Source organism: Trichosurus vulpecula, chromosome 3 (genome assembly GCF_011100635.1).
Source record: "Trichosurus vulpecula isolate mTriVul1 chromosome 3, mTriVul1.pri, whole genome shotgun sequence".
NCBI classification, from domain to species: domain Eukaryota; kingdom Metazoa; phylum Chordata; class Mammalia; order Diprotodontia; family Phalangeridae; genus Trichosurus; species Trichosurus vulpecula.
In genome coordinates, this window is record NC_050575.1 from 99,734,490 (window position 1) to 99,755,110 (window position 20,621).

The window sequence follows — 20,621 nt, forward strand, 5'->3', positions numbered from 1 at the left end:
ATTCTTCTCCTCATTGGCTTTTTGGAGCTCTTTTGCTATTTGAGTTAGTCTATTTTTTAAGGTGTTGTTTTCTTCAGTGTATTTTTCGGTATTTTTTTGGGTCTCCTTTAGCAAGTCATTGACTTGTTTTTCATGGTTTTCTCGCATCCTTCTCATTTGTCTTCCCAATTTTTCCTCTACTTCTCTAACTTGCTTTTCCAAATCCTTTTTGAGCTCTTCCATGGCCTGGGACCAGTTCATGTTTTTCTTGGAGGCTTTTGGTGTAGGCTCTTGCACTTTATTGACTTCTTTAGGCTGTGTGTTTTGGTCTTCTTTGTCACCAAAGAAAGAATCCAAAGTCTGAGACTGAATCTGGGTGCGTTTTTGCTGCCTGGCCATATTCCCAGCCAACTAACTTGACCTTTGAGTTTTTCAGTGGGGTATGACTGCTTGTAGACTAGAGAGTTCTATGTTCCACGTTTGGGGGGGAGGTGCCAGCTCTGCCACACCAGCACTGCTCCTTCCCCAACCCCCAACCCGGACTGGGCTTAGACCTTCAGCAGGCCGTGCACTCCTGCTCTGATCCGCCACTTAATTCCGAAGTTCAGATTTTTAAAAAAAAAAAGGAAAAAAATACATTATTAGATTATATCAGGCATGGAGCCAGCAAAGAGCAGGGGTAAGTGGGTGGGGACACCATAAGCAAATGACTAGCACACTGGTGTGTGTGTGTGTGTGTGTGTGTGTGTGTGTGTGTAGAGGTTTGTCTGACTGCCATAGAATTTAGACTAAGGGAGAAAAAGTGGAAGACAACATTGGATTAGAGGTAGGGTGTAGTCACGTTATGGAGAGCCTTGAATCGCCATGCTGAGGGGTTTAAATTTTAGCTTGTAGGCAGAGAGGAGTGGAGGGTGGGGTGGAGGTTACATTGAATTGAACCATAAGAAGGTTCTGAGAACTAGGATGAGGTTGCTTTAAATAGAGGAGGTATTTATACCTGACAGCTGTGGTTCATGGGATAGATTGGAGGGGTGGGAGAGAGAAAGGAAGACAGGAAATCTGAGAACAATCAGAAGATGTCCTACCAATCCAGGCTTTGATGGAGGAAAAGAACTGAGGCTAATGGGGAAGATTCCAATAGGGAATAGTCTCCTTGAAGGCAGGGGTCTGTTTTTCACTTCTGAATCTGCATCCCCAGCATCTAATACAGTGTCTTGCTTACAGGCACATAACAAGTGCCCTTGATAAATGTTTGTAGAATTAAATTGAAGTATTAGGATCCCAGGACTCAGGCTGGATCTTAGCGATCACTGAGGCCAAAGCGATCCCTCACCACAGCCACCCCTTTCCCCATTTTACAGGTGAGGGCCCTGAGGCCCATAGAGGTGAAGTGCCTTACTCCCAAACAAGCAGCCCATCAGGGCCACAGATATAACTAGAATCACTGTTTTCTGTTTCCTGGTTGAATGCTCTCCCCCCTGGATGTTAGGCTCCAGGTACTCAGGGTGGTCCTTGTAGGATCCAGGTGTGGTGATGCTGTAATCAAGTCACCAAAGGAGAAATCCTAGAGAGGTTCTAGGGCCCTTGCCCCGAGAACCACCAGAAGCATGGGAAGGAAACCAAAGGAATCTCTTATACTTTGGGATTGGAGTTTAGGGAGAGATGCGAGAGGCTGGGGGTATTAGAAGGAAAAATTGTTATGTGTTGACATTGCAGAAGCAAAAGAAGGAGTAGAAATAGCAAACTTGATCCAAGGGGGTTTCCACTTCAGAATCTGGTGTCTTCTGCCAATACAGTTTGGAAAATGTTTAGATGATGTATCAGAGAAGTGTAGAGCTGGAAAGGTCCATAAAACATAGAATGTCAGAACTGGAAGGAGCCTTAGACGTCTTATTTGGGAGTTTGGCTTCTATGCTCCATGACATCTCTAGGATGGCAACTTTTTTTACTCCAAAGGAACATGTTTCAACTTCAGGAAATAACCTTCATTGGAAAAGATGCTACTCTCAGATATACTCCCCCCGCCCCACTTTGAATCAAGGGCAAATAGCAAAGCAGATAAGAATAAAATAGAATCTTATGACCAATTTAGAAAATAAAAGGTATGAGCGATGCCTTTTGTTTTTTCATTGTAGTAATTTCTGGATAAACTTCCCATCTCCACCACCAAATGAGCCCTTCTTATGATGAAAAAAAGTAAAGCCAAATCAACAGTGATGCTGTATGACAGCATGTGCAGCACTCCACACCTGGAGTTCCCTGCCGCCTCTGTACCCAGAGGAGGGAAGTGCTGTTTCATCTCTTTATCTAGAGCCAAAATCGCCATGACCCAAAATACCAGCTCCTTCTTTTCCTGGTTCCCTTGCTAGGAGAGCTTCCTTTATAGAGCTATTCTTTCCAGTTAGTTTCCAAGGTGATAGCAAAGTGTGAACTCTCCGGGTCACAAAATGGACCCACAGGTGAGGGTAGTGAAGTGATTCCAAGCTTGTTTGTTTTCTCCTTATAAAATCTAGTTTGGCAGTCCAGGACATTTAATTTCCATCCCAAAATCTGTAGTAAAAAAAAATCAAATATGGAAAACTTTTGAATAATTATCTCATGTTGAAACAAACTTAAATAATAAATACCGTATTGATGCCAAGTGAGGAAATATGATTAGACTTAGTCGATAAATAAATCTGTTAACATAATCCACCGTGTGCCAATTTAAATAATGAGCGTTTTGATGTAGGAGTATGTTTGTTAAATGTACTGCAGTGATTCTGTCTTTTGTATGAGGCCAGCACACTGTGGAGGTTTCCTAATTGTTCACTGATAATGAAGCTGCATTTTCTTCCCACCAAGAGGGCTGTTAACTAGTCACTCGGAGGGAGAATGTATTTATGAGTATAACTCCCTTTGGCTTTAATAGGATTCATTCATAGATCCTTTGGGTATCAATAACTGAGATCCTTCTTATACTGTAATTATAGAACACTAGAGTTGGAAGACTCCTTCGAGACCATTTATTACACACACACACACACACACACACACACACACCCCACACACATCCCTTGCTCTTCTACCCTCCAACCCCTCCCCATTTTGCAGATGGGAAAACTGAGACGTAGAATGGGGAAAGGGACTTGCCCAAAGCCATACTCCCTTCCTTTCCCTTGAAACCTCTGTCATAGTTTTTATAAGCTCAAAACTTGGCCAACCCTTTCTGGACTGTCTTTTATAGGAAATAATAAAAGCAAATTAAGAGGATAATAAAAATCTGTCTTCCTTGCCAAGGCCTAGGAATGAGAAGAGGAAGAAACTGATTCTGCTTGGTGTAAGCTTGCTTACAGCCTATGCCATGATATAGGATATGATGCTCCTTTTGATAGGCCCTGGAGGCCCAAGGAGTGTGAACTCTTGTGGTTTGTCAGGGAGGGAGCATGTTCAGAGTCACCTGCTGTAGAGATGGATAGATATAGAAGTGACAGATCACAATGGGAAGAATGGAAACAGACAGTTTTTCCGCTTAGGCATGGCCAACAGTAGGTATGAATAGTTGCTTGAGTTTTGGCTTCCATTTCCATTTCTTTTAAAAATGAAAAGTAAAAAGTATCTATAAAGCAGTCTCCACTCTGGAATTAAGTTTCTCCAGCTGTAAAACGTGAGGGTGTTGGAACCTCTAGACTCCCAACTAATTCTGATGGTCTGTGATCATTTTGTATGCATCATGCCATGTCAGAAGGCAGGAAACAAGAAAGTCAGCTTTGTGGAGTATTATTTTATACCTGTAGAAAATTCTGTTTTGGCATACATACTCAAGGGAATTCATTCTTGCAGAGTTGGCTGAACAAGGAACATCTGTAAAGTGCACACTGATTTTAAACCCCACTGGCTTGGATTACAAAATCTGAAACATAGCCACAATGGGGGGGGGTTCCCCAATAGATTATAATGAGAACTTTTTAGGAAGGTTGCTCTTTCTGTCACATGTGGGACATTGTCTTCATTTACACAAGCTGTTTATTTTTGCACTGCATTTCAAAATTTTTCTTTTGCATCTTTCCATTCCCCATTGCTACATTCGAGCTTCCAAAGAGCATAAAAGATGTTTCTCTTATCCTGGATAGTCACCTGGCTGTACTAGCAACAACTATAACTTTGTTCCTCCTTTTTCTTTGTGTAGTGGAAAAGGAACCTTGTATTATAATCTGGATTATAGCCACAGCTTTATTCTTTGTAAACTATGTGACTGGGACAAGTCCTTTCCCCTCTGTGGGTATTCGTGTCTTCTTCAAAATGAGAGGGTCAGACTACAGTAATCTTTAAGGTCCATTCTAGCTCTAACATTCTTGGAGTCCGTTTCCTGCCCCCCCCCCCCCATTTTTTTCTTCTCAATGTGGTGTCTAATAGAGTTGGGTTGCAATCCTGTGCTTGACCAGTAGGTGCCACTGCTGAACACATTTCTCTGGATGATTCAGGGCAGGTAAAGACCTCTCTGTCTTCCTGCTTGAGGCTTTGACCAATGAAGGTATTTGCTTCCTGATTAACTAACTGGGTAACTGAGAAATTCTGCATATTTATTTTGCCCAGCACAGTCATTCATGCCCGGCAGTGTTTTTTCTGCCGTTAGGAATTACAGTGAGCTGAATGAATTATTTCTCTTTTTTGCCTGCCCTCACCAAAGGCTTTTCTCATATGGAAGAGAGTGCTCCCTACCTGTCTGTGGCCTAATTTGTATGTGACAATGCTTATGGATTTTCAATTCCCAAGAGTTTATTGGAGATCAGGCAAGGTGTCACTATCTGTAAGATACTCGTTCAGACTTGGGCATAGTCAGCTGAAGAGTGCCATGTAATTGGCTCCCAGCACTACAGGGACAACCCCCCTTCCATTCTCTCTGACTTTGCACCTTGTACCACTTCCAAATGGGTCTGGGGTCACTTCTGAGTCATCCTAAGCTGTGACTTTTTCCAGAGAGCATTTTCATCTGCATCTTTGAAAAAGTCATAGGATCGTAAGATCTTGGATTTAGAGCTGAAAGAGACCTCTTTAGGCCTTCTAATCCTAAATTTCATTATTTCAATTTCTTCTTTCATTTTAAAAATGATGTCTTTTGTTTTTCCTTTTACATCTTAGCTGTTTGCTTCTCTTTTTCTCCTGCCACCATCACCATTGAACCCTCTCCTGTAACAAAAAAATGAAAACAAAACCTAGCTAAGCCTACTGACCAAAGAAGCAACCAAGTCGGACATGTTTGTTGCGTTCTGTCTCTCTCTACCAAGAGGGGAATGTGTGTCACGTCCTCTGTGCTCTTAATATTTACTGTTCATCCTGGTTAATCTACATTTGGCCACCTCCTTGTACTGTTTCTGTTTACATCATTACAGTCCTTGCTTATGTTGTTCATTGGCCACTGCTGTCTTTGCTCCGCATCAGTTCATAGACTTAGGTCTTCTCAGGCTGATCCGGTGTCTATTATTCCGTTTTCCAGCCATATCCTACAATTTGTTCAGCCATTCTCCAACCATTTAGTGCCTACTTCACATGCAGTTTTTTGCCAACCTAGAGGCTATTTTGTTATACAGGGGACTTTAATTCTGTCGATCATTTCCTGTTTATCCTATACACAGCCCGTGTGTAAGTAGTGGTTTGCAGTTGTCTTCCCATTGATTGAGGACATAGGGTGAGGGCAAGGATTATCTTTTGCCTTTCTTTGTTTCCAGTGTGTAGTAAAGTGCCTGACATGTAGTAGGTGCTGCCTAGCAGAGTGCCTGACACATAGCAGGTGCTTAACAAATACTTACTGAGTGATTGGCCTTTCTTTCAGTTTTTGATCTTGTTGGAGGTATTTTGCCCTACAGCTGAGTCAAACAGCGTAGGAAACTTATCTTGAATAGTTCCAAATTATTTTCCAGAATACCCATTCCCTTATTTTATGGATGAAGTACTTGTCCCAGGTCACATAGGTTGTACATAGCAGAGCTGGGATTTACATATGGGTCTTCTTCTTTTTAAAAAAATTTATTATTTCCCCAATTACATGTAAAAACAATTTGGCGGGGGGGGGCAGTTGGGGTTAAATGACTTGCCCGGCGTCAGCTAGTAAGCGTCTGAGGTTAAATTTGAACTCGGGTCCTCCTGACTCCAGGGCTGGCACTCTATCCATTGTATCGCCTAGCTGCCCTGTAAAAATAATTTTTCACATCCATTTTTAAAAATTTTGAGTTCCAAATTCTCTCCCTCCCCTCCCCTTTCATTGAGAAAACAAGCAATTTGATTATACACGTGCAGTCTTGCAGAACATGTTTCCATATTAGTCTGCATGGGTCTTCTGAATCCAGATCCATCGCCCTTCCCATGTTATCAGGTTGCCTTCACCCAAGGAACACTAGTGCTGTCCCCTCAGGACTGTCGGTCACTGGTGACTTCCATCAGTTAGCCCTTAATACTTTGGGCCCTGCCACTGTGTCCTTGGTAAAGACTAAAAGGCTCCACAAGCAGCAACTATAACTTGGTTCCTTCTCTTGCTCTGTGTAGTGGGGAAAGAGCATTGGATTAGAATCTGGATTATAAATGTCTGCAAATAATCTAGGGAAGGTGCTGCTTTTAATTACTTGAACTATGCCCAAATTAAAGGAATTGAACTTCCTCACCAGGTGGCAAGCCCTGTGAACACAGGGACCTTGTCTTTGTAATGCCCCCTCCTTCAAACACCTCCCCACCAAATTTCTTTTTTTCCTTTTAAATAATATTCTATTTTTTCCAATTACATATAAAGGCAATTTTTAACATTTATTTTTTAATAAAAGTTTGAGTTCCAAATTTTCTCCCTCCCTAAGATTTAAGCAGTTTGATATGTTATCTATCCCACCAAATTTCTGTACCTGGTACATCAGGATCATATTTGGCTTGAGGTAAACCACTTCATGGTCCTTTGCCTGAGAATGGCAATCATAATGGCCCTCCTGGTAAATAAAGACACTGCCGATGATACTGAATTTACAGTTACTGCCTTGATCGGAGTTCTGGGGTGTTGGTTTTCCTTATGTCGATGGCAAATAACAATAGCTGACATTTATAGAATGTTTTAAGGTTTGCAAAGCACTCTACACATATTTCATTTGATCCTCACAACAACCCCGAGAGCTGTTATTTATCTCCATCTTTCAGATGAGGAAACTGAGGCTGAGAAGGATTTAAGTGGTTTTCTTAGGGCCACACGGCCAGCAGATATCGGGGGCAGGATTTCAACTGAAAGGTTTTGGCTCCAGGCCCCACACCTTTATCCGCTGTCCTATCTCATTGCCAGGAGTGAATAATAAATAACAAAATGCCCAGGCCACATTGTCCAGTGGTGACCAAGCAATGTGAAGAGAACATGAGGAAGGCCCTCAACACATTAGATAGACCCCCCCCCCCGCCTCTATTGAATCGATGGGAGGACATGGATAAGAGTTGTAAAGGATAGATCAGTGTGACTGGCACCACTGTGAAGAGTGACCACGTCAGCAAGTTCAGAGGTATGTTGGGGTTGAACAACAGCAGTAAACATCCTTGCAAATAGCTACTCTGCCGGAAGGAGTACAAGCCAAAAAAAAAGGCTTTCTCTAATGAGGAATTTCTTATCATTTAGATGTTAGTTAATAGTCTCCATTTGTTCTCTGCTACCAACCCATAAGCTTTGAGAGAACAGAGATTGCTCCTGCCTTACCCTTCTTTCTATCTCCCCTAGGGCCCAGAACATAATAAGCATAAGGATGACATTTGTAATTTTTGTGGGCAAGAGAAACTCCCTGGAGAGGAAGCATCCTTTACCAATGGAAATTCTGACTTGCCTAGAGCACTAAGAAGTATATGGCCCAGGATGGGGCAGATATGGGACTTAAATACAGGTGATCCAGGCTCCAAGGCCATCCTTCCACATCACCATACTGCCTCTCCTAGCACTTGGAAGTGCTTAAAAATATTTCTTGAGTGTGTGAATCATTTAAAATGGAAAAGACCCAGACAAACCATGCTATACAACCAGTGAATTTTTGCATTCTTATTTGTTACTAAAATGTTGAAAGGTTGGATTAGATTGTGAACTCCTTGAGGGTAAGGACTGTCCTTTGCCTCTCTTTGCATCCCTAGCACTTAGCGCATAGTAGGCACTTAGTAAATGTTTATTGAATTGAGTTGAAAGGTTATTCACTGCTACTTTTTATGGAGTCTGTTGAATTAATCGAAAAGTTATTGAGGAAAAATTGAAAAGGACACTGACTTGGAGTGAATAACACCATTCGTTAAGAATCTGGAGTATGTATGTGGAGCTAACTCTCTAGGTCACAGGATCAGAGATTTAGAGCTTGAAGAGATCAATTTTAGAGGCCACCTAATCTAATCACTTCATCTTGCCTGTGAGGAGCAGGAAGCCAAAAGAGATTAAATGACTTTGCCTTTGACACAAAGATAGAAAGTGCTAGAATCAGAATTCAAACTGAGGTCCTCCCACTCCAGACCCGAGCTCTTTACTGGACACCAGGACATTACCTTCATTTTCTCATCAGCGATGAGGAAGCTGGACCAGATTGGTTCCCAAGTCCTCACCAACTACCTCTTTATTCTCTTTTTGTCAAGATGCTAGCCAATGTCTAGTAAATATTGGCTTTGGATAGATTTGGATAATATTCATTAAAAAGGTGGACTTTAGGGGAGGTAATGTGGTTGGGTAGTCAGATTGACCTTATTCTAGGCTTAGGTAGCCCCTCTTAGAATCATGGAAAATTAGGAGGACCAGTGCTTTAAACAGTATCTCACTTTCCAGGTAAGGAAATTAAAGCCCAGAGGGCTCGAGTGATTTGTCCATGGTCACTTAGCTTGTAAATGGCAGGACTTTGACACAGATTCATGTTTTCTGAATACCAAGTGCAATGCTCTTTCCCCACTATATTCTTTGGCCTTAGAATATAGCATTTACATATTGGTTCAGTAAGTGAACGTCTGCCTTGTTTATCTCTTGAGACTCTGTCCCATCAACTTTTTGTTTGCTTTGCCAATTCAGTTGAGTCCTTCAATCAATAAAATCATCCAATAAACATTTATTAAGCATCTACTTTATGCCAGGCACTGTACTAAGTGCCAGGGATACAAAAAGAGTCAGAAAACAGGGGCTTACAGTCTAATGGGGGAGACAACATATAAAAAGGCTATCTAAAAGGTAAATAGGGAATAATTGATAGGGAAGTCAGTAGAATTAAGAGGGATCGGGAGAAACTTCCAGTAGAAAATGAGATTTTAATTGGGACTTAAAGGAAGCCGGGGAAGTCAGTAGGCAGAGCTGAGAAGGGACAGTATTCCAGGCATGGGGGACAGCCAGAGAAAATGCCTGGAGCTGAGAGATGGGGCATCTTGTTCAGGGAACAGCCAGGAGGCCAAGGTGGCTGGATTGTGGAGAATATGTAGGGAGTAAGGTGTAAAAAGACTTCAGGGAGGGGCAGGCTGGGTTATGAAGAGCTCTGCATGCTAAACAGGATTTCATGTTTGTACCTGGAGACAATAGGAAACCACTGGAGTTCATAAATGATGTTGAAAGGATGCAAGTGTTGATTTCTATCTACTGCAGTGTGACTGGTGGCCCAGCAGGACTAGTGACTCATCCACAGAGGAGTTTGTGCTCCCTGGGGAGTTCCCCAATTTCTGTGGTGATTCTCTTAAATGTGGTAGTAGAAATCTTTGAGTTCTGTAGTTCCACAAGTAAATAACAGCTTATTATGAGGTGTTATATTACGAAAGGCAGCATGGTGTAGTGGAAGGCACCATGGGCAGCTCATTGGGAAATCAGGGTTCAAATCCTTGCTCTGACACTTGCTCACCGTGTGATTCTGGATAAGTCACTTCCCTTCAGCTTCTTCATATGTAAACTGGGGATAACAATACTTAATACTTATCTCACAGGTGGTTGTAAGGAGAGTGCTTCGTCAGTAAATTGCTATGTTAGGTGGCAGTTATTAAGTTTGAAATGTCAGAACATTGTTCCAGTGATGAGAGTTTTGATTCTGCTGAAACCTGAACTTAAATATTATGTTGTTTTAAGTATGTTTATGGCAGGAGACGCATGCTAGGTGCAGGAATACCAAGATAAACCTGAAACAGCCCTTGCCTTCAGGGAGCATTTTATGGGAGAGACATATATAAGAGAGATATATAGGAGAGACATATATAAAAAGAATTGTAAATAATTTACACAGAAGATAAATACAAGGTAATTTTCTGAGAAGAAGGCATTTCCATCTGGTGATATCAGCAAATACTTCTTCTAGTAGGTGGCCTTTGAGCAGAGTTTTGAAGCAAACAAGGGGTTCTGTAGGAAAAAGAAAACCAAGTAGGAAGAAGCCTGATTGTGAAGAGCTTTCAGTACCCAGCTGAAGGGTCTTTGGTAATAGACCTCTAGACCACTAGGGGAATGACATGGTCAGAACTGACCTTTAGGAAAACCTCTTTGGCTGCTGTGTTGAATGGATCGGAGTGTGGGGTAGACCAAAGGAGAGGCTGGTGTAGTGCTCCAGCTGATAGAGGAAGAGGTGCTCTAATCCGTAATATTGCCAAACTCCATGGAGCATATTTGCAAGTGAAGTTTTCCCCTAAACTCTGCATATGCAGATGATCATTTTGAAATCTTAGCCTTTTTTTCAAGCTGGGAAGTTATCAGAGATTATCAGAGGTTAGATGTAAAGTATTTTTGTTGAAGAAGAGTGTTTTATGAATGTGAGTTTTCTTACATTTTTTTTGAGCTTTGTGAAACCTTTGGCTCTAGAAATCCCTGGGGAATGTGATGCTTTGGGATGGCCAAGTTTTCCACATGACTGAGGATCTACTCCCCTGAATCCTCGGTAGGACGGGGATGGAGCTTGGACTTGTGGTTTCATTGGTATAGGGAATTCTAGTCCAGGAACTTTCTCTGCAGCTCAGACTCTTAGAGCTCTCTAGAACACTGAGGGATTAAATGTCTTGCTCAGCATCACATATACATCAGAAACAGGATTTGAACCAAGGTTTTCCTGACTTTGAAGCCAACCCTTTCAGCATTATGATGTAATACTATGTCTCTAAGCCATTGGTACTTTTGGGGGGTGGCGCCATCAGGGTTAAGTGACTTGTCAAGGGTCACACATCTAGTAATGTGTGGGATCACATTTGAACTCAGGTCCTCCTGACTCTAGGGCCAGTGCTCTATCCACTGTGCCACCTAGCTGCCCCCCATCACTACTTTTTTAAAAAAGTTAGCTCTTTGGGTGCCCCTCTAAAATGAATTCCACATAGCCTTGTGCTGTTAAGCAGAAGATCCTGGGTGATGACAGCTGATAAAGTATTTCATCATATCCTTGGGGACAAGATAGCGAACCATGGGATAGAATATGAGTTGTCTGAGGGCAGCAAAGGTTTCATGTTTGTGTTTGCATCCTCAGCACCCAGCCCAGTGCCTAATAGTCAGTTTTGGTTGGTTTGACTGATTGGGCTGGCTGAAGTTGTGGGGCTTCAGGAATGGACGAAGGACCATACCCTAGGGCAAGTGATTAAAGAATCATGGTCAGCCTCTAGGAAGCTCTCCTTTGGTAGCCACAGGATCTGTCTTCTGCCCTGTTTTTGACACTTTTTGGTGAATGACTTGGATGAAAACATGGAAGGGGGGTTATATAATATCTAGATGACATGCAGTTGGGACAGAAAGCTGTCAGATGTCAGAACGATTACCACTGGGGTCCAAAAAGCTCTTGGCAGACAAAACAATGGGTCAAAACTAACACAACATAATTTGATAGGGATGAATGTAAAGTCCTGCACCTGGATTGAGAACATCAGCTGGGAAAATGCAGTATGGCGAAGGCCTGGTTTTACAGCAGATTGGGTGAAAAATAGGGCTGGGTGTTTCAGTGACTGCCAAGTTCAATATGAGTTGTCAACAGTGTGACAAGGGGGCCAAGAACTAATGCGGCCTTGGAACTAAGGAGTGAGAATATGGTCCTAATGTCCTGGATTCCCATTTCAGTTCAACTAACAGTGTTTCATCCAGTTCTGGAGCTACATTTTATAGGAGAGACACTGACAAACTGGAACATCCTAAGGAGGGTGGACTAGCATGGAAAGGGTGCTGGAGATCATGGTGCTTGTCCTTCAAGTTGGTCAGTGTCTCTCTAGACCCTGATTGGGGAGAAAAGGCCCCAGGCATACAAGGATCAGTATATAACAACTAAGGCTATCATATCTCTCTGTTCTGTCTATATTTGAAAATTTTTGTGCCAAAGGCTCTGAATGACCTGGCTCATAATATCTAGATAAAAGGGACCTTCATGTCATTGAATCCTACCTCTCTTACAGATTAGAAAATTGAGACCCAGGGAAGTGAAGTAATTTGCCCATCAGCCTGAAATGTCAGACTTTTTTGGGCATGGGTTGCATTCAATTTGGATTTAAACAAATATTTACTGTGTATGTCTTGGGTATGAAATGCTATCCTTGGGTTTGGAGGAGATCCCAAAATCTGACTTGGAAGAGGCTTTTAAGGTCATTTACTCCAAACTGTACCTGACCAGGAATCTCCTCACATCCCTGAGAAGTTGTCAGCTGGCCTCCTCCTAAACACCTCCAGTGAAAAGAGCTCACGACCTCCCACTCATTTCTTTTGGACAGCTCTCATTCTAAGAAGTTTTTCCTAATGTCAGGCCAAAAGCTCTACAGCTTCTACCCAAGACACTATTCCTTTTACTACCTAAGCAGCTAGGGCCTGGAATTGGAAAGACCTGAGTTCAAATGTGGCCTGAGATGCTTATGGGGTATATGACTCTAGGCAAGTCACATTAAAAAACAAACAAAGAAACCAACTGTCTGCCTCAGTTTCCCCAGCTGTACAATGGGGATCATAGTAGCACTGACCTCCCAGAGTTGTGAGGATCAAATGAGATAATATTTGTAAAGTACTTAGCACAGTTGCCTGGCACATAGTAGGTATTTAATAAATGCTTGTTTCTTTCCATCATGGAGATTGTAGTCTGAAAGTAGGATAAAACATATGAATAACTACAATGCAGAAGATTCATGGGAGAACTAGAAGGACCTTTTAAAGGCTCTCTATTATTACCTCATTTTACAAATGGGGAAACAGAGGTCCAGAGAGGCTAATTGACTCATACAAGGTCACACAGATAATAAGTGTCAGAGTTAGGATTTAAACCCATGGTGTCTCTGCCCAAATCTAACCCTCTCTCCACGGTATCACACGGCCTTTCTCTGGACATCCTTGGGAGGTATTGAGTATTTTCTCATTGGAGGGCTTCACACAGAGCCTGGGTTTGTCCAGCATGTTACAGTGGGAATTCCTTTCTGGTATGGATTGGCCCAGAGAGCAACTAAGGCCCTTTTCAGCTCTAAAATTCTGTGATTCTGTATGCTAGGTGGCTCCTCACACAATTCTGCCACTTAATTCCTTTTATCAGAACTTCTAGTGGGTGGCAAGACTGTTTCAGGGAAGGTGTCAGAACACATTTGGTTAGTTCAAAAATAATGAGCCATTCTCAGGTGATATATTCTCATTTTAGGCTTGCCCTGGTTACAGGACCATGAGATTATGGATTTAGAACTCAAAGGAAATTTAGAAACCCATCTATTCTATTCCGTCCAGCCCTCTCATTTATAGATGAGGAAACTCACCCAAGGGCTTGCACCTTTCAAGGTCATTCTTCCTGCAAAGGCTACCTTTCTCCCATAAACTGATTCATTTATTAGTCCTGTTATGACTGATGAGGCTGCAATGTAAATTTCTAATCATTTATTTTCACTCCTGAATTAATAGTAAGTTAGTTGCAGAGCTGTGGGTTTTCATGACCTTAGTACCACATTAAACTTCACAACAGGAGTCTCTTTTGATTAATTTGTATTATAGAGTACTAGAGCCAGAATAGACCTAAGATAGGGGAGTGTGGGCACAGACCATTGCATACACTATCAGACATAATCACTTGATTTTCCTTACCTGGTTTTCCTTTGTTAACAACAGATTGGAGGAGACAAGGAGTCTGTTAAGTGTCTGTGATGTAAAAGCAATAGTTCTCCACAACAGTCTAAAAGGTGGCAGATCTAGAAAGCATCCCGTTGAATCCTTACTTGATAAAGGAGGAATTGAGGTCTAGATATGGGAAAGACCTTGGCCAAGGTCATGTAGCTCGTTAAACACACCTAGGCCTCCTGACCTGTCCAGCCCTTCTTACAGTGTGTTGTTTGTTCTTCTACACCACCCTCTTCAATTTTGGCTTATTTTTAAAAACATGTGGATGTGCTTTTAAGGAAAGTTGTGCTGGCAGAGTGTGGAGAGGGTAGGAGCTAAGCCTCTGTACTCTTATATTAGAAAGGGAGAGGAGAAGGAAGTCAGAGAGACAACTTAAAGCAGTAGGAATAGGGAATTGGCTTTGACGTGGACCGTCCCTTCCTGCCATTATTCGAGCCTACGTATGGATCCCTGGTAGTCCACTGGGGAAGAGGACGGTGCAGGTCCATTGAGAAGGTCTGGACCTCCCACCATGGGAAGTCTTCCTGATGTGCCTTCCCCATTATACTCCTTGGGAAGAACAGTTTGTTGGACAGCTCATGGAATTGCATGGAGTTTTTCCAGTTTCGTTGTTTGATATTGTCAGTTATTTCAAATAGAGGGAAAGCATAACATCAAGTTTGCAAATCCAAATGCGCTTGATTCTCTCTTCTACTTAATTCTCCTGTTTCTAATGTACCACATAGCAGGATTTGAGGCAGTATTGACCTACTAATGCTAACTCTGAAAGCCCCACAGTGGCTGACCCCACAGCCCCTCTCTGCCTGTCTCCTCTGACTGTCCCTTGGTCAGAGCCTGTGTTCCCCTTACTGGTCTGATCTCCTCACAGCCTCCCAGGCCTTTCTGCAGTTGTCTGATTTTAAACACATGCCTGTTTTGCAGTGCTACCGAATCTAGGGTGGAGAGGCAGCTTATGTGAGTGATTTCCACAGACCTCAGATTGTTTTCTCCCTCCCAGAGTTTGCAAGTTTACATTTGCCCCAATTCTGAGTTCATGTTCAAGTCCAGTTTTTCTTGGGAAGTGGGGGGTGGCATCCTTTGGAACGACTGCCTCTGTCACATAGAGCATGGAACGGGGCCCCAGCAATCCAAGAAGCTAGTCTAACAATAGGAAAAGCAAGAAGACAAGAGAGAGTATCAGGGAGCTGCTAGATAAATGAATGTCCCAGCATTTGCTTTTGCACCCTTGTCCCTCTGCACATCCACTGGGGGATCATGGGGAGAGTTTGCACAATCTCATCGCTGTTATTGTCAGCCATAAACAAATTACGCGTATTTAACACGTTAATGTCAGATTGGCCAGGAACCACTGGGAGGTGTGTACTTAGTGACATCAGCTGGCAAGGAGCCCTGGTAACAGGGAGGGAGAGAAGGAGGGTGTTGAGAGAGAGAGAGAGAGAGAGAGAGAGAGAGAGAGAGAGAGAGAGAGAGAGAGAGAGAGAGAGAGAGAAAGAGGGGAGAGAGGGAGAGGAGAGTGGGGAGAGGGTGTGTGTGTGTGTGTGTGTATCTGGGGATTCTGGCAAGGTAAAGAGCTGGTCTGTTTGGCAGGACCTTCCCATCTGGGATCCATCTGTGTTTCCCTGGAATTGGACAGGCAGCTCTAGTCAGTGAGAAATCACAGATGTGAGAGAGCTGACACATGTCCAGCTAATGAAAGGAGGAGGAAGGCTGGTCCCAGGCTGTGCTCAGAGATCAGGAGCAGGGGAAGAGGAGCATTTTATTCCTATTTCAAATAAATTTGGCTTCTTGGGCATCTGGATTGTGGTCATCTGGGCATCTCGGGTAAGTGAGACTTTTCATCTTGCTGCTGCTTTTTATGCTGAGACAGGCAGGGATCTCGGGTGCCTCTCGGAGCTCTTGGTTGTCTTAGATGAGAAACGATGCAGTGTTTTTGGGGGTTTGGTAGAAGAGCCCAACCTACAGGCGGCTGCTCGGCTTTGCACAGGGTAGCTTTGGGTTGGCCACATTGCCTGGCCAGCTCTGGCATACACCTCCGTGAAAATGCTGCATTTTGCTAAACCGGAAACTTGGGGCAACAATCTGAGAGTAACACATGACTCTTGCCCCTGGAAATGCAGTTCTGAAAAGGCATCTCGACAAAGGGGGAGAGAGAGAGAGATTGAGAGAGAGAGAGAGAGAGAGAGAGATTGAGAGAGAGAGAGAGAACCAAGTTAGGTCCTTCTGTGATATTGCTGAGGAAAGGCTGTCTCCTTTAGCACCACCCTGGTGGTCCAGGGTATGAGACAAACATTTTTTTGGGGGGGGGAAGGTCTTTTTTCCTTGTCAGACTTCATGCTGGTAGAGTCGTGGCCGTTCCTAATAGAATCACAAGGAGCTTGCCATCCCTGCTATTACTGTATCTGTTCAGCCTAACTGCTCTCAAGACTAGATTTTGCCCCGGTGGTATATGGTTGCTTCGGTGTATTTCATTTAAGCTTAGGGAGCCACTCCTGCTGCCCAGTAGCAAATGCCTCCCTGGGAGGAAGTTTAGGTAGTTTTATAGTGCAAGAAATCCATATACAGCCTTCCTCGTATGTCTGTCCATCATTTTCCATTCCTAGGATCAGGGCTTTAGAGCCGGAGGGAACCTCAGAGATCAGCTGGTCCAACCCCATCAATTTACAGATGAGGAGGCAGCTGAGGCCCCGGAGGAGGAAGTGACTTGGCCACAGCCACCCAGCTAGAAAGTACCAGAGCTAGGATTCACACGTGGTTTTCTGAATCTGGGTCTTATCCATACATAGGGTTATTTTATTTTATTTATACCAAATAAGCACACCTCTTGCATGAGGTCAAGATGACCTCTGAGGTCCTTTCTGGCTCTCTGTTTTTTTTTAAAAGGCATCTACCACAATCTGTTCAGGGAATAGAGTTCATCCATGGCAGTAAAACTGTCATAATCCTTCTAGGTTGACAACATCCATCCAGACCCTGGGCTAAGATTCCCCGCAGCCTTGATTATTTTTTTTCCAGAAGGTCTTCCTTCTGTCTGCTTCCACCACCTTGAGCCTCCATTGCTGCAGCCCACTTCTTCCCATGCCTCTTAGTTAGTTCCAAAGACAAGCTTTTTGTGGCAAATAACGATTAGGGGGCGGTCTGGGTGTGACTTTGTAAATGAGCCTGCTAGAACCTACCAGAAGGTTGAAAACTTTGGAAAGCCGTCTCTTCCCTGGAGCCAGATTTCGGACCCTGTGGCTTTTGGACTGTCCTTGGGGCACACTGGTCCAACCTTTTGTCCTTTGGTAGCTCCCAGGCAATCCTTTTGAAGGAGCTGGGGCTTCTCTAGTGCTTGGCACATAGTAGGCATTTAATGAACATTTATTGATTGACTCTTCCCACGTGTCCTGTTATTGAGCCTTTATCAGTGTCATTTTAGCTCCAGGTTAGATAGAAAAGACCCTGGATTGAAATGTCAGCCCAGAACTTCATCATGGCCTGCAGGGGCAGCATAAGGGCATATCTGTCTGTTCACCAGAGGTTGAACAAGCAGCTTACATATATGGGTCCTGAGCATGTTTGCTATTCCTTGCTGAGGGTGCTGGAGTGACCTCATGGAGGTGTCTAGGTCTTCATTTTAGATTTTATATTTTTCCCCCACCATATTTCCCTTTGGTATTTGATATCGGCACAGCTGTCTAGCATCTGTATTGGCTAATCTGAATGTCTGGGAAGTGTATATACCTGTATGTGTGTATGTATTTTTATATAAGCCTTTATTAACCTGATGCATACAGGGGGGCATTCTAGGGCTCAGGAAGTTACAAAGATAGATGAGACATAGCTCTCATTCTCATGGCGCTTACAGTCTAGTAGAGGGATACACATACAAACATAATTGTCATTAATTTACATGATGTTCCTTCAGAGTAAATAAGCCTCAGGAATTGGTATTTGGAGATAAGTTGAATTTATTTCAGTTCAAGTCAATAAATAAAGTACCTAATGGATACAGAAGGCCATACTAGAGCTCAGGAAGCTACAAAGATAAAGAAGATATAACCCTTGCCCTCATGGAGCTTACAGTCTAGCAGAGGGATATGACACATACACTGATAACCCATAATACACAATAGAACATGTTAAGTGACTTGGTGAAACATAAACAAAAGCCCAACAAAGAAAGGATAATTTCCAGCTGGGATTGGGGAGGGGCAGGGATGGGGTTTAGAGCTGGATCTTGAAGGATAGGTAGGATTTTCAAGTTCAGTGATGGAGGAAAGGCATTCTTGGTAGAGGGCACTGGTCTGATCAAAGACATGGGGCTGGGAAATAGATATGAAAAGGAAAGAGGGAAAGCTGTGTTTTCATTAAATTAGCCCAGCCTGCCAAAGCTTTAACCATGAAGGGACTGGGGCTTAAATGTAGTGACTTAGTAGGCATTGTAAGAAAAGTGAAAACAAATCTGTGGAAACCCTTACATGTGCTTCTCTTGTATCCTGGATCCTGTGAGACCTGACAGAATTACTAAAGAATAGAACAAACAATCCTAGACTGATTACCAGGGGATGTCCTCAGTGAAGATTGTTTTTGGAGTAATGGAACTGTGTAGTTGTGCAGACACAATATTAATAAAGGACAGTCTGGTCATACAGTCACAAAATGTCACGGCTGGAAGTGACCATAGAACATAGACTGTCATAGCTAGGAGATACTAAGAAAGTATCTCTTCCAACCCAAACTCTTTACAGATGGGGAGAACGGTAACCTAAGGTAGTGAGGTGACACAGTGGATAGTGGTTGGACCTGGAGTCAGGAAATCCTGAACTTGAATGCTACCTTAGACACTTAGCCACGTGACTCTGAGCAAGCCACTTTATCTCCCTCTCTCAGCCTCAGTTTCCTCATCTGTAAAATGGAGATAGCATGTAATTCGCAGGGATGTTGTGAGATAACATACATATCAAGTAAGATAAAATACACAAAGTTCCTTGAAATCTTAAAGCCGCATATAAATGCCAGCTATCATCATTATTATTATTTTTGGATAAGCTGAGCATTATGCTTGAATATCATAAAACCAACAAGCCAGGTAAAGGTAAAACGGTATTTTTTGAGCAGGTCATAAAATAATACTTTGGGTTTTAGTCAAACAAATTTTATGCAAGGTGTATACAATGTGTGTACAGCTGTGGAGGATTTGAATTGGATCTTAAGAGAGAGTTGGTCCAATTCACTGAAAGCCCTTAAAATCACATATTCAGAGGAAGAGATACTTACAGGCCTGGATATGCTATAGTGTGTATAGATATGTGCTGTGTGTATAGATCAGCCCAATATTTCATAAATCTGATAGGGACCTGGGAGGTTATCTAGCACAGCCCCTTCTTGTATAGATGAAAAATTTGGTCAGAGAGCCTAGTGGAAGAGGCAGGTCTAGAAAACTGACTCCCTCATTAAACTTCACTGTCTTTCATGTTGTTGGGGTGGAGAGAGAAAGGACATAAGGGAACTGTTTGGTTTTCTCATGGTTTTAAAGTAAGAATGTCTTTGGTTACAATGCCAGCCTTAATCCTAGAGTAATTCTTTTGGATGTGGATTGAAAAGTCTTGAATTCTATGGCTGTAGGATTTGAGTGTGTTTTTTAAGTAAAAGTCACTGACAATGAGGAGTAGAGGTTAGATTGTGGATTCCAAAAAACCATCCTTTTGTGGCAGTGTTGATCTTCTGATCGTCCCGTGGTTAAGGCGGGCCTCTGGATGGGCCCTGCTCACATCCTTGGCGCTGCTGCCAGGGAGGCAGACTGTGTGCATGCAGACTTGAAAAGCGCACCCTGGATGACTTTGAAAAAGGGCGCCAGAGTGAACTCCCTTTGTTCCGCCCAGCAAAGGCAGGGCTTTGTCTATTGTCTGGGGTCTGGGCCAGTCACATTCCTGTCTCCTTTCATTCTGAAGCAGTTGGGAGATGATGGGCAGGGCATGGGTTCTGTGTCGGCACAGAATCTGGACACGCTCAGCCACAGTTGGGGGTGGGGTGGGGAACGTAGCTGGGGCTCCAAACAAGTCTGTACATCATCCATTTGTATTTTTTGATGCAATAATTATGGCCTTTCCCATGACTAGTTCTCCCCTAAGCTGCATAGGAACAGCAGAAAGGCTTCAGGGAAAAAACAAAGATGTATTTTGCATCTTTAAAACTGACAGTGTGGAGGGAGAGGGATCATAGACCCAAAAGCACACTGGATTTGGAGCCAAAGGAGACCTGGGCTCAGATCTTAGGTCTGCCACTTGCTACCTTGTGTGATATGTCACTCTGAGCTTCAGTTTTCTCCTCTGTAAAATGAGACTGGACTAGATCATTTCTAAGGTCTCTTCTGGGTCTAAAAGTCTATAATCATAATGATTACCAGGCTGGAGCCCAAAATTTGTAGTCAGAGGAGCTCCCTGGCTTCTCCACTTAGTACAGGTGCCACCAATGGTAAATCAGTTAACCTCCAGAGCCTCAGTTTCTCCCTCCATAAAAGAGAAAGGTACAACTAGTTGTCAGATAAAGCTGCCAGCTTAGGTTCTGCTTAGGATTATAGACTGAGCACCAGAAGGGTCCTTAGAGGTCATGGAATTTGAATGTAGATCTGGAAGGG

At 43.1% G+C, this 20,621-nt stretch overlaps 1 protein-coding gene across 1 annotated transcript in view; it reads left to right on the plus strand.

Annotated features, from left to right (window-relative positions):
• The first annotated feature begins 15,671 nt into the window (after nucleotides 1–15,671).
• CBFA2T2 (CBFA2/RUNX1 partner transcriptional co-repressor 2) overlaps nucleotides 15,672–20,621 on the plus strand; it is a 101,989-nt gene continuing 97,039 nt past the window's right edge. Inside the window, exon 1 of the mRNA XM_036751313.1 lies at nucleotides 15,672–15,826. The gene's annotated coding sequence lies outside the window, so the exon portion shown is untranslated. The remainder of the gene's footprint in view (nucleotides 15,827–20,621) is intronic.